Raw genomic sequence first — 14,564 nt, forward strand, 5'->3', positions numbered from 1 at the left:
ATCATAGCGTGGCAAAAGCCAATGGCAAAACTCCCACTCTGACCATTGCACTGATATGTTCAATGCATATCACAAAACTTATATACTGTATAACAATAGGACAACCACAGCTACCTACTTTCTGAGCCCCATCTACACTTCTGTATTAAGCATTTGACTTATGTAGGAAGGATTTTAATTAATATAAGATTTAACCAATAGTAATCTTTGAAACCATGCTTACATTATCACTTTATCTTGGGTGCAGGATGCCTCATGGGGCTGCAATCCATGTATCCTTACATAGCAGGCATTAAGAAGCAGTTACACAACTTAATGCAAACACCACCAACAGGTGGAAATCCATGGCACAGGCAGGATCTTGAGTAATCATCAAAGCAGTGCCAGAAAGTAAATTCTACCTACAGAAAACATTTGGGTTTTTTTTTCATGTTAAATGCATTTCAGGGGATGCTCTGCTGGTAGCCATAATACAGAGTCTGCTACAAAGCAGCTTTTTGTTGTAAACTGTTTATCCTTCAAAACCTGTTAATACAAACTTTGACCAAGACTGCCACAAACTGTGTGTGCACTTCGACTCATATCTTTACTGACTGCAATAATAAACTTTTGGTCTAAAACAAACAGGTCATTAGCAAACAGATACTTTTGTGCACTGTGGTTACTTGGGCCTCTCTCCTTCTGTGATCCCGTTTTTCACTCACTTTTCACATGCTTAGTGTGTGATGTCTGAGCATAACTGCCAGGGCCTCGCAGCTTTTTCAGATCTATTAGAATTTGAAGAATATGCTCCATTTCTCTGTGCACAAAGTTTATTAGTGTCCCTTACTTGTAACTGTTAATTCAGGCGTTCTCAGGTATTAACTTAGCTCACAGGGTATGTCTAAATTCAAGCAGCCATGCCCATATATTCTAAATTCAAGAAGCGATATCCAATTATCATTGTACTACCTTCAGGATATTTTTTAAAGTTGATGCAATTTCTCAATAAATAAATTCTGTTTTGTGAGAAAGGAACATTCCAAGACCCTTTTTAGATACTTTATAGTGCAGCAGCTGAAGTTCTATACAAAATGTTTTATGTGACAGCTTACGGTCACTTTTACATCAATGGAAAATGGGATGACTACAAATTTCTGCTGGTGTAACAAACTAGACTTTTTTCCTCTGTCGTTATAAAAGACTGACATGCATGGCAAGATAACTGTGTGGTCAGAAATACTTTGTGAAAGATGCATAGTTTATCACAATTTAACTACATTAAATCTTTAGAAACCACTCAGGTATTTTAAACACTATCAGGGCTGGAAGAAGACACAGAGCTTATGTTTCAATATGGGGCATTGCCTGCTTCCTTGACTGAGGCATTCACAATGGTTTAAGAGGTAAAGGGTTTTGAATCAAATACATTCAAACAGTAGTTCTGTATGACTGGGACACACAGAATTGGGCTGTATTCAGGGGAACAGGAATGCTGAAAAAGAAAATTTAGGTTTTTACCTTTTTCACAGCCTGATAAAAATCCACACATCCAACTTTGCTTCTAACCCACCAGTCTAAGGAGGCATTTTATTTCCCCTGTCGAGACTCCTGTTTTTCGGTTTCCAACTCTCCAAACATAATCACCTGGAAATACTTAAATACACACATTCAGTCACTGAAAAGCCTACCCAACAAAGGCCAAGGACCAGGTTTAAGAATCACCTGAAAACCTGACCCATCCTAATTTACCCTTCCTAATGTTTTTCCCTCCTCTCTTAACAGAAAGAGAATACACCATTCCTTTGGGCTTTTTCTGGTTAAAACTCGCTAATGACAAAATATACCCCTCAGCTGGGAGGTGTGCAGGGAGCTAGATGGGGAAACAATCAATCTGAAAAATAAGTCATCATCAAAACCATCATGCTGGTCCAGCCATAGAGGCAGTGGAAGGGTGGGAGGAATGACTGAGGGAGTGGCACAGTGGCAGAGCCATTAGAAGACATGTATGTGGAGCTGTGCTCAGAGTCATATCCTTTTGCTTGTGAGGAATAGTTTTGTTTCCTCTTGTTGAATGAGAATACAAACATGGGGGAGGGAAAGCCCCAGTAGGAAAACAGACTTCATACAGAATGGGGTCAAATCACAGCTTTAAAAAGTACATTCTTTACATGATTATCCAGGTTAAGGCTTAGTTCTGTTTTCTGGGGGTGAAAAAAGGGAAAATAACTTATAACAGGCCTTTTCCCACATTTGAATTCCAAGTTAAAAATAAAAAGTAATCTGTTTTGTTTGTATGCCTACACTTCCGTTTACCAGAATATAATTGTATTCATTCCCTAATTAAGCTAAATTCCATTTGTTGAAGCCCTTTAGAGCTTTGGTGTCAATGGGAATAATCACCAAAGTAAGATTTCTTGAACAAGGTGTTTTCCTCAGTGTTTTCTTAACTTTTGCTACAAGTTAAATCCAATTCAGGCATGTTTGGAAACACTATAATTATGCTGGTAAGGAACATAATATTTTTCTTAACAAAATAGGTTTCAAAAGTGGTTTCTACCACCTAAGGTTTGGAAACCAGTTTACTGTCATAGAGGCTACTTCCTTTCATTGCCTGCTATTGGCAAACTGCCATTTTATCTATATACATGGTTAAAAACTCTGCATATTAACTAAGGATCTATGAATACAGAAGAATCTGGAAAATGTGATGAGGCATTTATTTACTATATTCTGAATTACTTCTACCTTCATCTTAATTTTTTTAATCCTTCTCTGTACTGGTTATTCCAACACTGTCTGTCATCTATGACATCCTAATTATATTGCTTTAACACAGGTAAGTACAAAATATCATTCCACAGACTTATTTTTAATCATAGATTTCTCTGCCTTCATTAAAAAATAACAATAAAGCAACATATAAAAAGATAATTGCAAAACAGGCAGTGATTCTGAAAGAAATTATGGTGCTCTCTCCCAAATAATCCAGTTCGCTTTGCCCAGTGCAAGACAATGGCTGTGAGAACATGAGAACCATCTATTTCCCACCCTTCCCTCTGCCTGCAAGCATCCTGAGCACTGTATGGGCACCTTTAACTGTATTTTCTTTTCTTTTATGCAAAAAAATAATGACAAAATAGCCAGTGTCTTACCACGTCCAGCCGATGTGTGGTCAGGAGCAAGGACATAAAATCTGCCTGGGTGAAGCCCGATTGATGTTTAGAGGGGAGGTACCCAGGAGACTTGCCAGGGATGATCTCTGTCCCCTGCTATTTTATCTGTCTTGCTAAGGCATTTACACTTCTCCCATTACTGCAATGCCAGAATATATATGATCATACGGCTATTCTTACCACACTCAGATAGGGCAGACAGATTACATGGGTTATTTTAGGTCAGAAGTTTGAAGCAGAACAGATCATCGCACAAACTTAACAAGCTCTTTTTCAGTAGAAGGTGTTTAGAAAGTGTTTATACATTTCTGTATAAACCAACAACTAACCCCATTCCCAAAGTATCCAAGTGTTTCTCAAGCATTTCTGCTAAAATGTCATCTTGAAGGTTTTATTGGACATGAACGAATGGTTGAGATGAAGTGTTGTTTGACTTCTAGTATTTTATTTTGGTGCTATCTTGACAGCTATGGCTTCAAGATAAATATATTTCATAGTAAGACTTCAATATTTCTATTTTAGTCAGTTGTTTTAATCAGAGTGCCCAATAAGAACATATTTCCCCCGTTGCCCATATCATCATAAAATTAAATTCTGTTAGATGAAGATGTCATTAACCTACTCATGCCTTCAGTCTAACTTCAAAGTTAGACTATCCAAAGGTGCTTTAAAGCAGCATTATACCTGAAATTGATTTGGAAGAAAAACATACCTGTTTACATGCCTCAATAAGTTATACTCAAAATATAAATATATGAATATAATCTTGTTAATTTACTAAAGCCAGCAGTGAGATTTCTGGGTGGGACAGAGTCATGTTAACATCTGCTATGAGTGATGTAAGTTCAGGCTGATGGTTAGATGTCACCTGGTAGCTTCTCCTGTAGAGGTACCCATTGCTGGCCAGCCGAGTAACCCATTGTTGGCCAGCTGAATAACCCATTACTCCATACTCTATGCCCCTTACTCCATGAACTCTATACACCTGCTTTGCCACAATTGGAGGAATAATGCTTTTTGCACAATCTTTTATGATTCTCATACCATATAATCAGAAAGTATTAATATGTTTATGATTGTCTATAAAATGGCAAAATACTTACCACCCTGCTAGGATGTTGGCAAATATACTGAACTATTATTTGGAGAAGCTCTTAAGACTGCTGAATGCTAAGTCCTGCAAGAGAAAGAAATACATGATCCACCAACACTTGGTTAATACACACTCATGTCATCCTTTACAACCTGCGCAACCTTTACAGTCTCATGGGCCTTGGTAGCCAAAGGAAATCCAGCAAAGCCTGGATTGCTCAAAATTAATAATAGGCTTAGACAGCACTTGGCAATGAAAAACTGTGTGTTCACTATGTTGGCATCTTTTCCCTTAAAGCACCTGGCATTTCAGTTTAATCTAAATATTTTTCATGTAGTACCATCCTTCTAACACAATGAATTATTGTGTCTATCTCCCATCATTGGGAAGTTGGACTACATGATGTTTGAAGGTCCCTTCAACCCAAACTGTTCTGTGATTTTACTGATGTCAGTATATGTTCATCCTCAATAAGTTTAGTCAGCAGTAATTACTTCAGGTTTCATTATGAAAATGGTGGGGTTTTTTAGCCATTTTATTTTGTAAACCAACTCCTATTTAAATCCTTAGAAAACCTGTGACCAATAAATGTACCAAAAGAAAAGCATACAAGTAGAATATGTCATGAAATTCCATATGCCATAGACAATTTCTGCAGCAATGTCATTGCAGCAATGTAATCAAAGATGTTTTCAGCATCTATTTAATAAATTTCAACTTCTAGTGGTGGCAATTTGAGCTTAATAAAAATGAGGACTGGAACTGATGGCAACAATGCTAGACAGTTTCACAGGAAGCACCACCTAGTAGGTGACTTTGGGAAGTTACAGACTCCACCTTTCATATCTTGGCTATTTCAGCTGTAATCAGTGTAAGCTTTAAGATTAATGTAATACATTAACCTTAATGTGGTGCAATCAGATGTAAGAGCCAACCAATTCTCAAATGTTCTGAACAGGTTTTAATAATGTCTTGCACTAGAGCTGGTAGGATACCTTTTGCATGAAATAATCAATGGCAAGTATATAAAGTTAGCCTTTATGTAGTTTTTGTTGTTGTTTAGTTCTCATTTCATCCAGAGGAATGAGTAATTTGGGCCCAATAACTTCTTGAAAAATGAAGATGTTAGCTCAGTAATGCTGCAGTACTGCTTTATGGAGATGAAGGATGAGCTCACAGTTTAATAGTGTCTTATCAATAAAGTCATTACGTTTCAGGACGGATGTAGTTCATATGCTTCCTGCCTTCATTCTCCTCTCTGTGCCAGGATCTTTGGATAGGTTATATGTGGTACAACATCTGCCCTGGCATAGTGCATCTTGTGAGATCTTGTCTGAGATAGCAGTTCATGCACTGAAAGCCATCTCTCCATGTCTCTGCAGCGATATTTCTGAATAGACAAGCATTTCAGTTTTCCATCTCAGAAATCTTCGCACAGATAGGTGAACACAGACTAACTTCCCTCTTTTCTCTTTACAGACAGCATTGCACATACATGTGACAATATTTCCAATAAGTTTAGCCATCCAGGGCAGTTTGCAGCAGAAAAACATTAATAAATATTACAGATATAAATTCAAGTCCTGACGCTTGAACATTTATTCAGCTGAACAGTGTCCTCTCAGGACAAGAATCTCAGTGATGCTGAAGAGGCCTGGGATATATGTATTACTCCATGGTGCAAGACTGGAAAATCACTTCCAACTCATTATGCATGTATGGTTTCAGTTCTTGTAATGGCAGGCTTACACAAATAAATGCGCTTTAACTATACAGTAGTGGGAGTAAGAAAATCTACAAGCATTCAACAGAAGCGTCACAGCAGTATATGCAGTATATACCTCTCCACAGCAACTGTGATTAGCTGAGAGCTGCTGCTGTGCCACACTTTAAACCAGAGTTTTCCATGGAGAGGAAATAGGGCAAAATGAAGGCTACGAGGAGTTCTCACATTTTTACATCAGCACGTCTAAATGTTCATAACAGGCCTTCAGAATTTCCATTTCAACCTCTTGGTACGCATAGAATCATAGAATCATAGGATCATTAGGGTTGGAAAGGACCTTAAGATCATCTAGTTCCAACCCCCCTGCCGTGGGCAGGGACACCTCACACTAAACCATTTCACCCAAGGCCTCATCCAACCTGGTCTTGGACACTGCCAGGGATGGAGCATTCACAACCTCCCTGGGCAACCCATTCCAGTGCCTCACCACCCTCACAGGGAAGAATTTCCTTCTTATATCCAGTCTAAACTTCCCCTGTTTCAGTTTTAACCCGTTACTCCTTGTCCTGTCACTACAGTCCCTAATGAAGAGTCCCTCTCCAGCATCCCTATAGGCCCCCTTCAGATACTGGAAGGCTGCTATGAGGTCTCCACGCAGCCTTCTCTTCTCCAGGCTGAACAGCCCCAACTTTCTCAGCCTGCCTTCATACAGGAGGTGCTCCAGTCCCCTGATCATCCTCGTGGCCCTCCTCTGGACTTGTTCCAACAGTTCCATGTCCTTTTTATGTTGAGGACACCAGAACTGCACACAATACTCCAGGTGAGGTCTCACAAGAGCAGAGTAGAGGGGCAGGATCACCTCCTTCGACCTGCTGGTCACGCTCCTTTTGATGCAGCTCAGGATACGGTTGGCTTTCTGGGCTGCAAGCACACACTGCCTGCTCATGTTCATTTTCTCATCAACCAAGCAGTCCTTCTCCGCAGGGCTGCTTTGTATCTCTTCTCTGCCCAACCTGTAGCTGTGCCTGGGATTGCTACTGGAAAGAACAGGAGTCAAGATGCAAGGACCATAAAAGGCAATAGGAAAAAAATCTGTGTATGAATAAGAGCAAGGAAAAAGTAGGTTTACTATTCAGTGGCGATGGAAATCTACTGATGAATGATGCTGAGAAAGCTGAAATACATTGTGTCTTTTCATTTTCCACTACCGCAGACAGCTAACAATTCAATGACTACTTTATCTAATTCCTCAAGTATCCTAGAGAAAGGTTTTTTTTATATTCTGATTCTTTCTATATGCATGCTTTAAAATATTCCCTAGCATGTTCTATTTTCTGACTTAAGCTCCTACCACATAATTAGAATTAATTTTGCTAAATTTCAGGACACAACTAACTTTCAGATTGAAAGCCTTAAATAATTTCACTTTTTTATCATCTTCTATTTCATCTCATTTCATATTAAGTAGTAAACTTCTAACTTTCCTTTATCTTTCCTTTATATTTTCATTATAGAATCTTTTCTTCTTGCCTTTTTTATACTCTCTAAAATATGTATCAGTTCAGCCTTCCTGATCTTATTTCTATATTCTTGACTTTTATTCTCATCCTCAAATATGTCTCCTTGTTTCTATTTTTTATAAACATTTCATTTAGATTTGCAAGTCTCAAAATTGATCCTGATGCAGCTTTGTCGGCTGGGAGAAGGAGGGACCCAGACACAGCTCATTCCACACCAGAAGATTCAGGTTTTAGTCTTCTTAAATATATCCTTACAAGAAATTAGATTATTACATACAAACATCTAGGCAAATCCAGTTGCTGATAAAATAAGATATAAGATGACTAGTAAATACTCAGATGAGAGAAAACAGATTTGGTGCTCATCAGGTGGGAAAGTCTGAAATGGCAAAACAGGAAACCATTGTGGCTTCTAAATCTAGAAGACTTAGACATCTGGAACAATATTGCATGTATCATGACCACAGTATTGTAACCCCAGCTCTGGCCCAAGAAGAGCTGTGATTCTGTTTCTTCAGCCATGTGCTAAACCCACAAGGTCTGTGTGGTACCAGATGTTGCTCTAGTACACTCAGAAGGGATGATAATTTGGAGGTTTATTGGAAAAGCATTAATATCAAAAGCGGAGTGTACTTCCACATCCATACAAGTCATACAAATGATTTGCCATACTCTGCTTCTCTGCCTGGTTTCTCTGTGCCTTCTACAATCTAGAAAAAGCATCTTATATCCTACTTAGTCCTGCTAATATGGAGAGATTACTGAGAGGAAAAGCTGAACTGGACTGAAGGGCAAAGGTATGGGGTGAGTTTCATCCAGCTAAGCTTAGATATCTGTATCTCTATCTCACTCTGGAAAGAGAAATTCTTTTCTAGGACACAGTTCATCTGATCCCAAAGTAGATGCCTCAAACACTCAGATGCATTGGTCGTAACAGGCTCTCAAGGACCCTGTTCCTGCACTGAATACAACATTAGTTTAAGGTCACTATTCCAGATACAAACCGCTGACTTCTAGTGATAAGCAGGGTAAACTCCAGCCCAGCTGACAAGCCTTGACAGTATGGCACAAAGCAAATAAATGCAGAGTTTATTTAGATGCATAGGACTGACATGGAGCCCAGAGATCCCCACTGGAACAGCTCATGGAAACCATAGTCAGGGCTTTGAAATATGAAACTATGAACAACTTCAGACTCATCATTAAAGGCTCGAATCTACTCCAGCAGTACTTTGCAGCTCGGCTCCCATCTTCCCTGCAGGGTTCCTTCAGTCCTTGGAGTAGACTTTATCCTTCCACTGAAGATCTCCAAGGATCTGGCTGCGATAGAGCTAATTATAGGTAATCTGCTGATGTATGATTAAATACGCTCGCCAGCACAGTTTGTGGGTTGCTTGGTATGCTCTACTATGCCGACACTGAACTGGAGTAAATACCAACTTGGACTGCAGGAGATTAGTGATCTGAAGCACCTGTTGTGTGACAAAGACAACCCAAGCTGGGATGTCACTTAAAACAAATTCCCTTAAATAAGGATGCCTTGACATGTATGTATTGGGAAATACAAGTCTTTAATCACAGTTAAGGGATCAGTATTTAATATTTACTTGTTACTACAGACCAGAGGAGGCATGCGCAGAACTACTAACCACTCACTGAGCTGCAAATATAGTCAGAAGAGACAATTTTTCCACTAAGGAGACTGGAAGCTAAAAATACAAGGCAAAGGCTGAAGGGCAGCCAAATGCATGGGCTGATACCCTTTATCAGTGATCAAATGGCTGGTCTGTGTCCAAAGACTGTTCTCTGTCCCTCAACACTGGTTAAATACAGCCCAGAGACTGACAGTGGAGATGAGAAAAGCCTCTAGAGAGTGTAGAAAAAACTGTTGCATGGAATGATGCCTTTCACACTGTCCTTAAGTTAACATGAAGCCAAAGATCTCAATCAGTGCAAGACTGCATGAGTTACTGGCTACTTTTCTGTAAAACAGACAGCACAATCTGCTTCCAAATGACTGACTCTACCAGCACTGTCTGAGGTCTGATGAAACCAGTAGTGGGATTTGATTATGAGTAGTTTCAAATTGGATCAGAAAGCTGTTTTACAGAAACTGCTGTGCAAATCACAATGTGAGCCTTAGGAGACGTCCAAGGCACTGAAGAAATCCCAACTGGACTGCACACACAGGCCTGGAAAGGAGCTCTCTCCTATGCCAAAGTTCCCAAAGTGCCTCCAGTCTTAATACAAGGAGCTGCAAGAAACAGGAATATGTTCTACACAATAATACAGAGTGATTCTGTCTTCTTCACCTAACAAAAGATAACCAATACAGAAATAAACATACCTTAACAACTGCGGAATCCTGGTTGGAAAGTCGAGGCGAAATTATGTCCTCCCAAAACCTTATGCAACCGTCACAGACACCGAGAGTTCAAAAATAGGAGACACCCAGTGAGCATGATGGGTTTCAGAGCAAAGTCCAAAATGTTCTGTTCAAGCCATTTCTTTGAAGCTACCATCAAAAATGAAACAGCCAAAGAACAAAACAAAACAAAACCCAAACAACGAAACATGTATCAAAGTACTAGTAACAGAGTATGAAAAATCCAAAGAAACTACATGAGACTTCTGATTCCCTGTGCCGGGGCTAGCATGTAGCATGTACGTACTTGAACATAACAGGATTTGTTCCTAGCCATGGTCTACTAAATGTATTTATATTTGGAATTGATCTATTGCACAATGTAATGAATAATACAGTAATAACAGAGAATAAATTAGTTTCCTTGGCACCAAGTTCTGGATAGTAATAATCTGCAAATAACACATGACTCATTGGCAATTCCCTTTCATATGCTAGTTTAAAGGGAACAGTATTGAAGTTCATTAAATGATGCCCCTACAGTAAGCCATATCCTGTTCAAGTAACCAGTTTATATAGGTGTGGCCGTGAGGTATATTGTCCACTAATCAGGGTCCTGAGTCAAAGATTATTAACCAAAAGCAGTTATAAGAGAATGATGAACATGACATGAGTAAAGCAGTATCTTTAGGCCATTACATCCAAGAAAAAAACAACTGCTATCACATAAAAGCAGAGCATAATCTACAAGTGAATTAACAGCTACCTATTTTACACGTGGGAGAGAATTAGGTGGGTTTTGTTCCCAAAAGAAAGTGCAGGTAATTTGGTTTGGAAACAATGCCTTCAATGTTAAGATCATAAAACTTTAGCTATCACCATGGGTTATGCCAACAAGAACAGCAGAAGACATGCCACCACATCACAGGAGAATTCCTGGCCTCCTTGACATTCAGTCAAGAAATGTCTCCTTTCTGAGCATTGCTTTTCACTCTTGATTGAGCTTGTAAGAACAAACAGGGAGTAGAAATTCAGCACAGGGAAGGCAGGCTGTGGACACAACACGCTACCAAACACTGCGTAGTTAATTACAGCTGTGGGATCACGCTCAATTGATAGTGTGGGCCAAATATTCTGGGGTTTCTTAATAGCTTGTTGCTATATTAGCATTACTTTTATAGTGATTAGAAAAGACATGACTCACAAATGAGCCACCACAGGCATGACAAGTATTTCGAAGTGGAAAGAAATGCACTGGTCTTTCCTGATGCAGATCCACCAGCTGGTAAGGCAGTGAAAATGAAAGGGAACCTTATAGCAGATAAAATATTTTACTTAGGCCACACATGTTATTAAATACCTATTAGACATGAGTAGCATAGAGTCTTGTGGGGAACAAAACTGATGAAGTCAGGTCCACCATGCAAGCAGTTCAGAAAGACCAGACCCTTCTGGAGCTTAGAACCTGAGAGAGCAAATCCTCACTGTCACTGCATGATTGATTCACATATCCACAGGTGGGTGCTTAGCTAATGGGTGTACTTACACCCACAGTGGAACACGCACGCCAGCAGGCATGCACTTCTGTCCTGATTCAGGATAACATGTCCACACACTGAAGAAGAACCCACGCTTCTCCAGGGTAATTTTCTGGTCTGTGCTAAGAGCATATTCTGCCACTGGTTTGTGCTCCCATCCCAGTTTGGCCTCCCATCTTATATCTTTTTTTTTCATTCATTTACCTGCTTGCATTTCTTTTGCCTTTCAATGTTTCTCAAACGCAAAGAAATGCTATACAAAAGCCATGATAGTGCAATGTTTACCCAGCAAGGCCAGAAAGATGGCAAAAGCTATCTGACATGCAAAGATGGGGGAGAAGTACAAACAAGGGCAGTCATGCCAGACACTTTCAGAAGTATAGCCAAAGGCAGGGTCAGAGAGAGCAGAACGGTCAGATTCCTATCCTGAGCACTGCAGTAAGATTCAAGAGGTATCCATGTAAAGTCATCACCACCCTCAAGACACTAAAAACATGTTCTCTTGCGCTGTGTAAGAAAAAGTTTTTACATCAGAAGCAGCTATTTCCTAGTGGAAGATTTTTGACCACTAAACATTGTCTAGATCTCTGTAAGGTATCTCTCACTTTAGGGCAGAACTAAAAGCAGGATGCAGAGGCTGACTATTGTTCCACCCCCTATCAGCTGCTAGTTGGCTATTTAGAAACTCATTAACTTCCTTAAGAGACCTTGACCCTAATTAGTGCCTGGACTGGTCAGCCTGCCCCTTTCTCCTTCACCCCTGCCTCTCAGGTTCTTCCACAGTCATTAAAGGAAACCATACCCCTTTTTCCCAGTTTTAAAAACAGAATTTATTGAGCTATCAGGATCTGCAAACAGCTGTTGAATTCTGCCTCGGAGCATACCAGATCACTCCAGAATTCTCCAGTTTGCTTTGACACCCTAATTCTTCATGCATATCACTCTTAAATCCTTCTTAAGCCAGGCTCTGCATTTCCTTTCCTTTGCCATTTGTACAACAGAATCTGTTTCAATTGTGTTTGAAGTGTCACCAGGACCGTTCAGCCAACTATACTGTTGATGCCAATCCTGCAGACTTTTTAACACTATCCTTGAGAGGGAAATGAACAAAAAATTAGCTCATTCCATCTTCCAAAATTATGATGTATTATGTATGTAGGTATGTACCCATATGCTCCACAATAGTGACAAAAAGAACTTATGGGTATAGTAGAAAGGACTTCTCACTTGAATGTCTGCCTGGATGCAGTTAATCATACTAAGTTCAGTAACTATGTGAGCTGAAAGAGAAACTGTAGAAAGCAAAATGAGAAAAGCTATGCATGCAAAGCATAAGCACAGTCTTACTCAGACACTTACATGGCTTAATGCAAATGGACAGCTTATGCAAAATGTTTTTTATTTCCTGAATTTCTCAGAAATAAACTTTCAACATGTCTGTACAGGAAACTAAAGGTTGCCATGCCCTGAAACTGGTGAGTTTAGATGGCTGGACCTGTTTCCACTGCTGCACAGCCACAGGTGCACTCATAGTCCAGCTAAAGCCAACCTCTTCCCAGGTAGCTGTGATAGTCCTTATTCACCAAAATAAGGGGAAGTATTGTCCTTGCACATGGGCTAGCTGAATAGTCAGTCCAAGGGCTGCACAGTAGTAATACTACTGTAACACCTCTCTAACTAATCTAATTACTGTAAATGCCACCTAAAGACTCTTATCTTATTGTGGGTATGGGTGCAGATCTCCCATTGGCATTACAGGAAGGCATACTGCAGCCATCATAATTCATTATCATAATTATATATTAATCATGACCCTAGATTTTTTTTTCCAAAACAGTATTTGGAAAACATCATCACTACAACAACAGCAATCACAGCAGGAGTGAGGACAGCAATCTCCTGAAGGGCATCCTACCTGTAGCAATTAAATGACCTTTTAATCAACAGATCTCTCAGCTCAAAGACAGCCTGAAGAAAATAATGAAGTATTTTAACAAAATATGATGCATTGACACCCAAGGAGTTTCTTAACATTATATCTAAGAAAGGCATGAGGCTAAAAGACCCATTTAAACTAACAGGCAGTAGCCTGTTAAAAATACTCCTGGCACCCTTACCTTGAGTAGTCACTTATTTACCAGCCTTGAGCTGCGTTTATGGTCAAACTACTGATTAAGTATTTCCTGAATTCTGTTGCTGTTTCCCTGAGGATTTTTCCCTGAGGAATATTCCCTGGAATATTCCATATACACATGTACCCAAATCACACATGCCTACTTCCTACTTTCTCACATTCTCATACACAAATTTCCAATTCTGTATTAACTATCATTTGTATTCAAACACGATTTCACTTACACACTCAGGCCTTTTCAATTTCTTAAAGAATGGTCTTTAAAAGGAAACATACTGAACAAGCAGACGTTTTTGTCCACTCTTCCTAAGTAAAAATGCCAGTCTATATAATTCCTGGGAGAAAAGACTTCTTCTTCAGTTAATTGTGGGGGACAGAAAACTTTCCCAAACGAGAAGTACTTCCAGCTTTGTGAGCACAGCTGATCAAGTTTCAGCATTTTCATCCTGGAGAACACTACAATATTTTCACATTCATTCTCTGCAGAAGTTAGATGAAAAGTTGAAATGATGAACTCTAGAGAAATATTGATATATCCTATAAATATATTCTCCTGACAGAATTGAGCATTATCTCCTTACCAGTTCTCATTTTTAAATAACGCAAGGGCAACACATCATCTTCAGGGTCTACATTGCTTTTCTGAATGATCCTTTCTGCAGTAGTCTCAGGGCAATGAATCCAAGTTGCCCTCAGAAATGATGGAGGCTCTCTGTATTTGCAGGACGAAGACCAATTTGAAGAACATGTGGTGGGCTCAACAGCCTCATTGTAAAATAGTCTTACTGCAGGCAAAGCAGCTTCATAAGAAAAAGTATTTTGTGATAGATAGGATTTATTTTTAAAAAAGCTGTTCTATGTGAAATTTGAAGAGCAATAGATTTATTTGGCAAACATAGATGCAGAAGCTTCCAATGCTCAACAACAGTGGAAAGAGGACCATTAGTTTAGCAATCCTGAAAAATTACTAGGTTTAGACTCCTAAAGAACTCAGTTTGAAAATATAAATTAGCCATCTCAATCACTTGGATCC

General features: G+C 39.4%; 1 protein-coding gene across 1 annotated transcript in view; it reads right to left on the reverse strand.

Moving 5' to 3' along the window:
- Nucleotides 1-3,254, reverse strand: part of GPAM (glycerol-3-phosphate acyltransferase, mitochondrial) — a 45,527-nt gene extending 42,273 nt beyond the window's left edge. Inside the window, exon 1 of the mRNA XM_062607855.1 lies at nucleotides 3,135-3,254. The gene's annotated coding sequence lies outside the window, so the exon portion shown is untranslated. The remainder of the gene's footprint in view (nucleotides 1-3,134) is intronic.
- Nucleotides 3,255-14,564: the final 11,310 nt, after the last annotated feature.

This window comes from Pezoporus occidentalis, unplaced genomic scaffold (assembly GCF_034315485.1).
Source record: "Pezoporus occidentalis ecotype Australia unplaced genomic scaffold, CSIRO_AGI_Poc_V1 ctg127, whole genome shotgun sequence".
NCBI classification, from domain to species: Eukaryota; Metazoa; Chordata; class Aves; order Psittaciformes; family Psittacidae; genus Pezoporus; species Pezoporus occidentalis.